Here is a 12,194-nt window from a genome sequence, read left to right on the forward strand (position 1 = left end):
GACATGAGCAACAGAAAGAGAGATGAAGTGAGCAAAAAAGCCAGAGCATTTCTTATCCTAATCTTAGAGGGAACATCTCACCATGTTTGCTGTATTCTTTCTGTTAGAAGTGGGCTGCAGGGCCTAGCCTTTGTTCAAAGGAAGGAGATTTACAGAAACAGTGTGAATACCAGGAGGTGGGGGCCATTTCAGACCACCTTGGAGGATGCCTCTCTTATCTGTAATTCTAGATAAAATAATATGTGGAATAGAAATACTGAAAGTAGCAAGTAGAATGTAAATTTGTTTAAAATGTTATATGCTATATAGGATTCTCAGAAATGGCAAAGAAAATGTGAAGGTGGTTGTTGGGTCAGCACTCCATCCTTGGCAGAGGGAAGGACACATTTGTCATAAGTTCAGGACCAGGGGAAAGGCCTCTCCCCCTTTAGAAAGCAGAATCTGGGGACTTGTGTTTCATGGAGAACCAGCACAGAAGGACTGACAAAGTGGAAGCCAGTGGTCAGCAGGGCTGAGATGGGCATCAGTCAGAGAGAGCACCAGGGCAATTTTATAATAAATATGGCAAACATGGAATGGAGCACATAAAGGGAGACAAAGGTGCTGGCCCCAGCAGGATGGTGTGGGTGTCTCTGGTCTCAGGGGCAAGCTTGTGAGAGAGGCTGGAACGGGGGAGGTGTTGTCCCATCTGATGATGTCTGTGCAGCAGGAGCACCATGTAGACACTGACTGGCATCATGACATTCATGAACACGGCATCAGTGAAGAACAACAGGATGGTGTGGAGAGTGGGAGAAAGTGTGTCCTTGTAGGAAAAGGAGCAAGTCCAAATGTTGCCCCTGGGTCCCACTAGTTAAGTCCAATCAGTTGTACTTAATTATAGGAACATAGGTGTTTATGAGAGATTGGTAGTCCAACAGAACAGAGAGAGGGGTTGGGCTCTCCTTAGAGTTAGGCTTCTGAGCCCTGCTCATGTGCCAGAGCTTGGGCTGATGGTCAGTGCCTGAAAGAAACTCAGGAGGCAGGTGGAGTAGAGAGAAATACCCCAGGCCACTCTGTGGATGAAGTGGGCGGGCTTGCATCCAGCATCTTCCAAGATGCTGCTCAGCCCAGAAGCCGCCAGGATATAGGGGATCCCCTTAGAGAGGAGCACCAAGGCTCTGGCCACAGCCAGAGAATCAGGTGTATGGGCTTTGTTTTATGGCCAGTGTGAGCCAGGAGGCAGTGAACAGAAAAGAGAAAGCCATTGTCCAGGACTCAGGCCCCACCTGGGTCAGAAAGCCGACCTTCAACTAGGTTGCTGATGGTCACTGTGGCTGTGGGTGAGGACAGAGATGCACATGCCATGAAGGACTGAACATTCTGGAATGAGGAACAAACTGTGTATGAGAATACCAGTTGCCCCATCTCCGATGGCTTCCAGCCCTAGAAGGAGCTCCTGTGTGCTCAGCATCTCCCTGGGCATCTCCCAGGGCAGCGGCTCTACTTGGGCCAGCAAAACAATCCAGCTAATGGTTATCCATGTTTTGTTAGTGTGGACGGATAGTGATGGCCATTTCCATCATTCAGTGATACACAGCCCACCTCTCTGTATGCCCCAAGCAACCAGATAAACAGGGGCTAACCCTGAAGGTGTAAACACCCTGTGGATTGTGAATTATACATTGACATGAAACAGATTAACAGGAGAAAAAGAAAACCCACAAAGTTTAATCATGTACACATGATTAAATGACCAAGGCAGGCAGGTTTTATACTTTGCGGACAAAGAGAAAATAAATCTGTGAGAAATTCACAGAAGAAAGAAAACAACCTTGGGAGTTTCAGTTAGTAAGGAGTTTTAAACAGAATTCAGGTTGAGGTAGTGAATTAGGGAAAAGTAACAAGACTTGTTTGTGCAGGCTTCTGGGCTCTAAATTTCCCATCTCTAGTGATTATGAAGTCTTTTCACCTCCTGGTACAGGGAGATCTTCACGTGGACATTGATTTCCTGCTTCCAGGGAGACAGAGGAGGGTCTGAGTGTCCTCATTGCATAGAATGTCTCTTAAGTAACTTTTATTTAAAACGATCAATATGTCAAAGTGGCACATTTGGGGCAGCCTGCCTTTGGCCCCTACACCGTCCTGTGACACTCCCACATGCTAAATAACTTAATTACAGTAGATTATGATTTACTCTTGGGGATGTAAACATGGTTGTTTGTGCTTTTTAAAGATTTTTTTTTTTTTTTTTTTTGAATAGACAACAGGGGGCTTGAACTCTCAACTCCAAGATCAAGAATTGCATGCTCCACCGAAAGAGCCACCCAGGGGCCCCAAAAGTTTTGGGTTTTGACACATGCATAGTGGCAGGCATAAATCATTCGAATATCTTGGAATTCATCCATTGATCCTTTTATCATCTCAAGGTTTGCCTTTTCCAGAATATCCTACAAATGGGGTCACTCAGTGTGTAGCCTTTTCAGGCTGGATTCTTTCATTTCAAAAAATACATGTAAACTACATCTATGTCATTGTATGGGGCGATGGTTCATTTCTTTTTATTGCTGAATAGATTTATATCTAGTTTAATAAAGTTTAATATCATGCATAGGTCTTGTATCCATGGGATATACCCAGGAAAACGGAGTAATTCCATGAAATGTCCCAACTCTCACCCTAAATGCCATCTTCAACTAAAGACCAAAAGATTTTGGGTGGTGGGAAGGCCAGGTAAGGGATGTTATCAGGTGAGCACAGTAAATGAGGGGATAGTAGTTACACAGGTTTAAGTCCAGGCCTTCTCTTTTGGTGAGAGTTTCTTGAGATTTAGGCAAGAAATACTGTTCCTGATACAGAGGGAGACAAGCTTACAAATGCAGTGTTCCTTTTCAAGTGCACAGTTCACTCAACCAAACAGCAACTCTCACCCAGTTGTCAGAGATTCTCTCATGTCTGCTGTTTTTTAAAAGTAATCAGCCCAAATAACCCCCGTGCTAAAGAGACATATTTTGGTTGGCATATTCTGCTTCTTTCACATGGATGTCTCAGTTTCCTTATGGCATTTATGGAAGAACATCCTGGCTTCTTTAAGTTCATAACCATTATGAACAGAGCTACTGTGCATAATTGCATGTGAGTTTTTGTTTGGAAATAGTTTTTAAAGCGGCTATCTACATACTACAAGTGCGATTGTTGGATCTTAACAGGAGACTTATTTAGGTTTGGAAAAAATAGCCAAAACTGTCTTTTGAAGGGACGGTTGCTGCCATTCCTCACCTTTCAGCAAGCAGATTTCTTGTTTTTAAAGTTTAGCATTTGTAATAGGTGTGCAGTGCTATGTCCCTGTTGTTTAAGTTTGCGCTTTCCTAAAGATGAGGTCAAGCATATTATTGTACGTTTATTTTGTATCTGTATGTCTTCTTTGTCCAGGCATTTTCAGATCCTTACCCATTATCGATTAGGATGTTTGTTTCCTTATGTTTAGTTCTGATAGTTTTTTGTGTGTATATATATATATATATACATATATATACACGCACGCACAGACACATATATATGTATATATATATTAGTTTATTTGAAATCCTTTTTTAAATTTTAATTTATTTTTTAAATTTCTTTTCAGTGTTCCAGAACTCATTGTTTATGCACCACGCCCAGTGCTCCATGCAATACGTGCCCTGCATTATACCCACCACCAGGCTCACAAATCTTTTACCAGATATGTGCTTTGCAAACATTTCCTCCCAGTTTGTGGCTTGTCTTTTAGTTTTCTGAGCAAATTCTTTCACAGAGTAGAAGTTTTAATTTTAAAAAGTTCATGTTATCAATTTTTTTCTTTTCTTTTTGGTGTTGTGTTAAAACTCATCACCAAACTTAAGGTCATGTGGATTTTTTATGTTTACTTTCTGATATTTTGATAGGTTTACACTTTAGATTTGTCTGCAATTTCTTTTAAAGATTTTATTTATTTATTTGACAGAGAGATTGAGCACAAGTAGGCAGAGCAGCAGGCAGAGAGAGAGGGGGAATCAGGCTCCGCGCTGAGCAGGGAGCCAGATGAGCCAGAGCTCAATTCCAGGACCCTGGGATCATGACCTGAGCCGAAGGCAGACGCTTAACCGGCTGAGCCACCCAGGCGCTCCAAATTTATCTACAATTGTGAATGAGTTTTGGTGTAAGTTATAAAGCTTGTGCCTGCATTTCACTTAACTCTGTACGGTTTCTAATTAATTGTTTCTACTTATGGAGAAGTCAGGGGATAATTGGACTCCGTTTCAGTTTGAATTTCCAAAATGTAATAGATTCAGCAGGACCCCAGAAGGGACAGGTACCTCCCCTGAACTGAGCGCACCGCATTCTGCACCGCTCCCACAGCCCACAGGGGGCGCCCGAGTCCCACTCCGCAACCCTTGCTGCGCATGCGCGCTAAGGCCGCTTTCTCTGGCGCGCTGACAGGTATTCCAAGGCCTCAGGACCCTCTGTGCAGAGGCCCAGGCTTAGGGAGGATGTGGGGCCTCCTCCACAGTCAGGAGCCCGGCCTCCTCAGGACCCGCTGTGGAGACTTTGGGAGGACATGGGTCCACATACACGCTGACAGGACCTGCTGTGGAGGACGTGGGGCTCTGTCCATGCTGACAGGACCCGCTGTGCAGGATGTGGGGCTGCCTGCACGCCAACAGGAGCCCGGCCTCCTCAGGACCCGTGGCGCGAGAAGAAGGTGAGCAGAAGCCGCTGGATCGGGGACTGCTGAGGGGGTGCGTGCTCGCAGGGCCCAGGGGAGGAAGGGCGCACTGTGTAGACACTGGGCTTCCGTGGCTTTGTGTGCGGTGCCTGTGGCCTCCCACGGGGCTGTGTGCAGGGCTGTGCGTGGGGCTGTGGTCCCCCCTTTCTGGGCTCGGATGCTTCCCGATCCCCAGCTGTGTCCCTGCGCCAGCGGACTCAGTTCCTGGAGCTCCTCAGAGGGTCTGCAGTCAGGGAGCAGCCGCCGGCCTCCATGCTCGTGCTCCCCCCGCCTCAGCCCTGCGGGGTCCTTCCCACCTCCACACCCGCTGCAGGGCTGGCCTGGAGTCTGGAAGTTCGGGAGTGACAGCACGGGCTCTGCTGGCGGCTGCGGGGACAGTAGGTGTTTTCCCGGTGCCAGTTCTTCCCTGAGCCCAGAGTGTCTCCCCATCTCCATGCGTCTCCCTTCGTGTCTGTCATCAGTGTCACATGGCTGTTGGAGGACAGGCCTGTCCCCTGCTCAGCAGGTCATGGACAAGGTGGGGGAAGCTGGGAGGGCTGCTTGGAAGGAAAGTTCATGGAGAAAGGCAGGGGCTGGGGTGACGGAGGATTCTCACTGGTCGAGCTGCCGGGATGGTGATTTCCTGTAGGAGACGAACCCCAGCTTCCTCTGCGGGGCCTGGAGCGGGTAAGTCTCTAATGTGGGGTCTGTAAAGCGCCCTGAGCACCAGATACGCCCTTCCCGTCGCCCCTCCAGTGTCCCCAGTCGGCTTTACTGAGGCTTCCCGTCCTGCTTCCTCACAGTTCTAACCAGGTTGTGGGGGGCACTGTGGGAAACTGGGATTCCGAATCCCTCTGCCTCTGCTGCTCCGGATTGGAGGCTGATTAATCCTCCCATGAGTCTCCTGCTAATGTGTGACCTCCTGCAAGGGCGAGTGGCTTGTCCACGGTAGGTGACCTGGATCCGGGAGGGCTCTGCCTCCATTCCAAAGTCTGACCTCGTCTCTGCTTCTGGACGTGGTGCCCACGTGTCCGTTTGGAAGAGCCATCGCCTCTGCGGTGATTTCGGATCTGCAGTAACTTGTCACAGAAGCAGAAATGTGCTTTATCTCCACACGCAGACCCCCCAGCTGTCGCTTCCTTACCACATTTGCCGCTTCACATGGGCTACTCCTGTGTGTTTTACCCCAAACAGAGACACTGTCCCGCAGAACCACCATGTAACCCCAAGTGAGGAAATGATGACGGCTTCCACATTTGAACCCAGACCACGGGCCCACTTCAGCTGTCACCCCCTTCCACACTGTCTGAGATGTCTTCGCCATTCTGGTCTAGTTTTCTTTTTCTGGAACTGCTCCCAAGACTTTCCCTTGTTTGCACAATGCTTATGGATTTAAGGATCACAGAGGGCTCCAGTTTGAGTTGTATTTCCGTATGGTTTATGTCACTTGGGCTGTTTTCAGTGTCCAACCACGTCATGACAGGCATCAGCCTTTCGTTTTTTTCATGGTGACTAAACATAATAACATTGACCATTTCAAACATTTCAGGTACACAGTTCTCCAGCCTTAGCTCAATTCCCATGACTGTACATCATTCTCCAAACTTTTTTCATTCTCCCAGAGGGAGACTGTATGCATGAAACACTAGCTCCCCCTTTCCCCTTCCTCTCGGCCTCAGCAGCCACATCCAATTTTGTGTCTTTGGACACCTCATACAAGTGGAATCGTATAGTGTTTGTCCTTCTGTGAAAACCAGCATCCTGTCCTTTTCCTGATTTCAGAGTAGAGCTGGCAATCTTCAGACTTGAGCATGGTGTTTGCCATAGATTAAAAAAAATTACCCCTTATTCCTGCTTTCATGAATGTTTATATCAGCAATGGACATTGGATTTTGGTTAGAACTTTTTCTGCATCAATATGACCACATGTTTTTACTTGAAAATTTATTGTGGTGGATGATAACATTCCTTGGTCTCACTCTATTGAACAACGTTTGAGATGTTTGTGAAGAGACGCTTATGGTGTACAATGTATTTAAGAGCTCTTGGTTTTGCAATTTTTCTGATCAGTCTTCTTACACTAATTTTAAGAAAGGTATAGGAATGTACTTTGTTGATTTTGTGATGATTTCATTGGGGTTGGTATTAGTGGTTAGGAGGAGGTTAGGGCTAGGATTAAGTTAGAGGTTAGAGTTAGTGTCTCCCTGTCCTTTGCTGCACAGAGCCCATTCTCCTCCAGTAACCAGAGTGGTATTTTCAGAGCATAACCTTTGGGCCTCCCTGTGGTCTGCTCCCTCCTGCCCATCCTCTCCAGCCTTTCCTCTCCCTCTGTGGCCTGTCCCTCTGTGCTCCACCCAGGAATGTGGTTGTCCCACATGTGTCTCAAGCTTGACGCCAAGTCTTTATATTTACTGTACCCTCTGCCAGGATCACTCTTCTCTCCCCTTCTTCATGTCGGGCTTGTTTCCCCATTGGCTGGGCCTCGATTTGCCCCCGATGACCTGACTTATGCCTGCTGGTTGTGTATGTGCTTGTTCCCTACTTAAATGTAGTGCCCACCTTCCCTGTGGGAGCGATTTACTAACCTGCCAGTGATGGGGCAGGCATAGGGAAGTAGCCTATGGGAAGTGTCTGCACAAAAAATCAGTTTCAGAGGGGCTCAGCACACTTGTCTGACAATGGGGGAGTTGCTTTCCCCATGGTGGGGAGCAGGTAGTCACCTCAGAGGGATACCAGCCACGTGAGGTGATTGGACAAGACCCCCAACTTCTTAGGGCTGGGGAGATGTAGACCTGGACCCAGAAGCTTACCCCTTTGGATTCAAGGCTGGGGCCTAAGCAAGCCCCCTCTTCTTCCAGAGGTCTTCTTTCCCCTTCACTGCTCCCAGACTGGACCTGATCTGAGGGAGTCTGAGGGTGACCCCTCCTAGGAATACCAGTGGTTCACTGAGGACCTTGTTAGCAGGATGCCCTGTAGCCTTCAAGGGAAGACCCTATGGGAGATGGAGACAGCTCTGTGGGGTCAGCGACAGCCCACTCAAAGCAAAGTGGGGCAGGTAGCTGGCCCTACTAGTTCTACTAGTCTGTCAGGTACAGAAACAAGGGCTGTGCCCCAAGGTGCTCAACTCCTGGCAGATGGGAACAGGACCTGTGGGTTTGCCCTGAAGCTCAGCACAGGGAAAGTGTTCCTGGCTCAAGCATGCTGGAGCCTATATGGGGCTGCATGGGTTTCCAACCTTCTAAGCCTTAGGCTCCCCTTTGTAAGATGGGGTGCAGATGGCCCCTATCTCTGAGAGTAGAAGGTAGGGAGGCCCCACAGGCAGACTTGCTAAGGACAGGCTGGGAGAGTGGCTGTTGCTTAAAGCAGCCTAGGGCCTGCCTTATTGAAGAAGGTGCACACATTCACAACCCCCAGCTCTGGGGTCCTGCTGCCAGCCTCTGGCAGTGACCCTCCTCACACCTTGTCCCCTGTCCCATGGTCTTCCTGGAGCTGTTCCTGCAGATGGTAGAGAAGCTCTTCATGGTGGGAAACAGGGTTACCTACTACATCTTCACCAACCAGCTGGCCCCCATGTACCCTCTGGGAGGGCCAGAGGGTGGTGGTCTTTCTGGTGGGATGCAGGGTCACCTACCATGTCTTCACAGACCAGCCACCTGCTGGGCCCCATGTACCCTCCCATGTACCTCTGGGAGGGCCAGAGAGTGGTGGTCCTTGATCCTCAGTGACCAACACTGGCAGGATGTGTCCATGCAGCACATGGCGATGGTCAGCTGCTCCTGCAAGCAGCACTTCTCTGCAAGGTGGATGACTTGGTGTGTTGAGGTAGACCTAAAGTTCCATGACCACATGGGTGTGGAGATCCAGTCCCCCCTCTTTGGCACCCTGTACCCCAGTTTCCACCTGGTGGCCTGTGAGGACTTCAGCTACAAGCGCCAGCTGCAGTCCCAGGCCCTCATCCCCAGGGATCAGGGCAACATTTACTACATAGGGGCCTTTTTTTGGGTATTAGTGATGAAGGTTCACTGACTGACCTTGGCCTGTCACCATGTGATGGGGGTCAACCTGGCCAATGGGATGGAGGCCATGTGGCGTGATGAGAGCCATCTGAACAGGTACGTGCTGGACCACAACCTCACCAAGATGCTATTACTAGAGGACCTGTGGGACCCACGGCTCCTGGGCTGTCTCCGGAGGACCTGTGGAACATGCAGGGGCTGGGCTACCCAGCACCACCCCCCCACTTCCTGTCATGAAGAAGCTGAGATTTGTGGCTGTGCCCAAGAATCACCAGGACACCAGGAACATGTGAGGGACTGCCCTTGTTTTCATCAGGGTGTGCTACCAGTGGAGCCATCAGAGCAGGTTCCTTCTTCTGTCCTCTTGAGGGAGACTGTAAAGCCCTGATGTCCAGGGCCCCCAGCCACACCTGCACACAGGAGGCCTGCCTGGGGGCACGAGGTACTCTTTTTGTGGTTGCTACATTTTGATAACTTCTGGGTCATTTGCAGCTGTGAAAGTCTCCAGTTTTATGTCAGATGTTTTTCTGTTCAATGCTGAGCAACCATCTTTAAAAAGAACAGTTGAGGAAAAAGGTTGTCTCCCTGGTTCTAAACAGACAACGCTTGGTGGGGCTGGGATGGGCCCTGGCTGGGTCTTCCCTCCCAATCCCTGCACCTCACTGCAGCCATGGGGCTTCAGGGTCAGGGGTGCGCCGAGCCACCTGTCAGACCCCTAATCCCCTGATTGCCAGAGGCCTTGGCCATGGCTGCTAGCTCGGCCTCCAGGAGCATGGAGCCCTCTGGGTCATATACAGTTCCTGCTTTGGTTTTAATATGGCTATTTCTGTGCTGGCGTTTGTGAGATGTGAGCACTGGCTCCATCTGGATGCGCATCCTGTTGGGATTCCTCAGTGCCCACTGGTGGGTTTGCACTTGTGCCCTCATCTGCCTGCACTGTGTCTTAGCAAGCATTCACTGAATGCCTGCTGTTTGCTCAGTCACCCATCAAGGGGCAGAATATGAGAGAGAGAACTAAGATACAGGATCCCTGCTCCAGGGCCCTCCTGGGACTCACAATGGCCCTGACCTCTTGACTCTGCTTTCTAATTGTGTTATAATAGACATACAACTGGTACTTTGAAGCATGTTGAAGTGTAAATTCAGTGGCAGTAAGTAAATTCACTTTTCTGCACCTGTTACCTCCATCTATTACCACAACCTCTTCATCATCCCAAACTGAACTTCTACCCTTGAGACCCTAACCCTTCATTCGCTCCAGTCCCGGTACCCAGCAGCTCCTTCCACCTCCGTGAATCAGAGTGTTCTCTGTCCCTCACAAGTGGGGTCCTCCAGTATCAGTCCTTTAGGAACTGGCTTATTTCACATAGCACAATGGCCTCAAGGTATGTCCCCATGAACCTGGACCTGACCCACTTTTTCCCCAAAGGATTGGCTCACTGCTCTCCTGTCTAAGCTGAGCCTCCTCAATCCCCTCTGCCCCTCTCATCTTCCTCCTCAGCCTGAAGATGTTCCCAACCACTCTGCAGCTTTGAAGACCTGTTCAGTTCCAGATGCCAGGAACATACCCCGGGGATGTTGGGCCTCACCTACCCCGTTTGTCCATTTCAGGTGCCTGGACCCCCCACCAGATAGCCACCTGCTCCTCCCACAAGTGTCCCCATCTCAGGTGAGGAAAATGCCAAGTCCCTACCCTTGGAGTCCTTATGACTTCTTGCTTGTTACCAAATCAGTACTTGTTACCAGTAGTGAGGTGGCTGCTGGAGAGCATTTAATGACCAAAGCATTTAAAGGCATATGTGAGTCTCTGCTGCCTATGGCAATGGATACCAGTTAAGGCAAATAGAAACCAAGCAGAATCACTGGAAGAAAGGCTGAGTGATGAGGAACTTTAGGGAAGAAGGGCCTGGAAGCTCTGACTATTCCTACCTGACCTTCAGATGCTCCTCAATTACTCCTGTGCTTCTGGTATCTTCCTGGAATCTTAACCTGGCTGTTTTCAGACAGCTCATCCAGTGGTACCCTCACATTCTGGGAGGGGGATTTGCTGGAATCCTGCTGCCCCACCTGGTTTGCTTTTTGAAGGCACATCGTCTGGGCCGTCTGAGGACCCGAGACTGTGGGTCTGTGACCTGTAGGGATTCTGAGCAGAGCTGGTGGGATGGGAGGGCTGCAAAGCACAGAGGCAGGTTTCCAGAAAGCTTTCTGGGGCCCCTGGCATCCTACCATTTTTGAATCAGAGCCCTGAGATCCCTAAAATGCCAGCAATGTTACAGCATGGGCCAGAAAAACACGTATCTCTGTGCACCCAACACCACCTAAACTATTGGTCCTTTCTTGTCACTTGAGCTAAGTGCAAAGGATTGGGAGTAGGGGCTTGAGGGGAGGTTCTGGGCCAGGCTTTGTGTTTGGGAGACAAAGGCCATCCATACAAGCTTGTGCTGAGCTGCACCCAGCTGCAGACACTACTATCCCCTGATGCCCCCTCAGCTTGCTCCAGTGCACCTGCTGCTGGGGGAGTGCCTGTCCCCTCCTCTCTGTGGGGGGCCTCTCCTGCACTAGCCATGCCTCTCCCCTACCAGTCACTACCAGCCTGTAGCCTGGGAGGGTGGATACACTGACAACCTAAAGCCCTGGGGACAGAGCTGGTGCAGGTGGGATGTGGTCCTCCAGCAGGCTTGAGCATGAGACCTAGTGCTCACTCTCCTCCTGTGGGCTCACTGTGCCATGTCCTCCCTCAGGCTCCCTGGGCCCAAGTCCTCCTCTGCTCAAGGACTATCCTCGGCCCAAGTTCTACATGCTGGGGCTGAGAGTAGGTCATCTGGACCTTCTGGACTTGCGCTTCCATGCCTATGACATGGGCACAGGCTGGCCTCACAGACTTGTTAGAGGACACCCAGTGCAGGAAGATGCAGGCCACTACAAGGGAGATGCCATGTGACCCCAGAGGGAGCACACAGACCTTGCACAAAGCACTGGGCTTACAGCACCCAGCACAGGATGCAGGCACCAGGCCAAGGGACATGGAGCATCCAGGGTGGGGGGAGGGGGAGGCCATGGCGGGTGTGAGGGAGGCCACAGAAGGATCCCAGAAGAGGCAGGAGATAAGGAAGATGACAGGACAGAGCTTCCTGAGAAGGTGGATGGAAGAGTCAGAGGATCACAGAGACCCTTGGGAAAACTCAGAGGCCCTGGATGTTGGCTGAAATGCTGTCATTTAGTCAGAAAAGTTGTGTCACAAAGCTCCAGTCAACACTGGATGACTTACTCTTTGTTGGTTCTAGGAACGCCAGTACGTATGGGCCATTAGAACACACATTGCATGAATGCACCTGGGTGGCTCAGTAGGTTAAGCCTCTGCCTTCAGCTCGGGTCATGATCTCAGGGTCCTGGGATTGAGCCCTGCATCAGGCTGTCTGCTCAGCAGGGAGCCTTCTTCCCCCCACCCCACCCCCCCACCTGCCTCTCTGCCT

General features: G+C 50.1%; 1 pseudogene; it reads left to right on the forward strand.

Annotated features, from left to right (window-relative positions):
- The first annotated feature begins 8,179 nt into the window (after window positions 1-8,179).
- On the forward strand, window positions 8,180-9,014 carry LOC125095529 (histo-blood group ABO system transferase-like; annotated as a pseudogene).
- Window positions 9,015-12,194: the final 3,180 nt, after the last annotated feature.

The sequence above is a fragment of the Lutra lutra genome, chromosome 3 (assembly GCF_902655055.1).
Source record: "Lutra lutra chromosome 3, mLutLut1.2, whole genome shotgun sequence".
Lineage (NCBI taxonomy): Eukaryota > Metazoa > Chordata > Mammalia > Carnivora > Mustelidae > Lutra > Lutra lutra.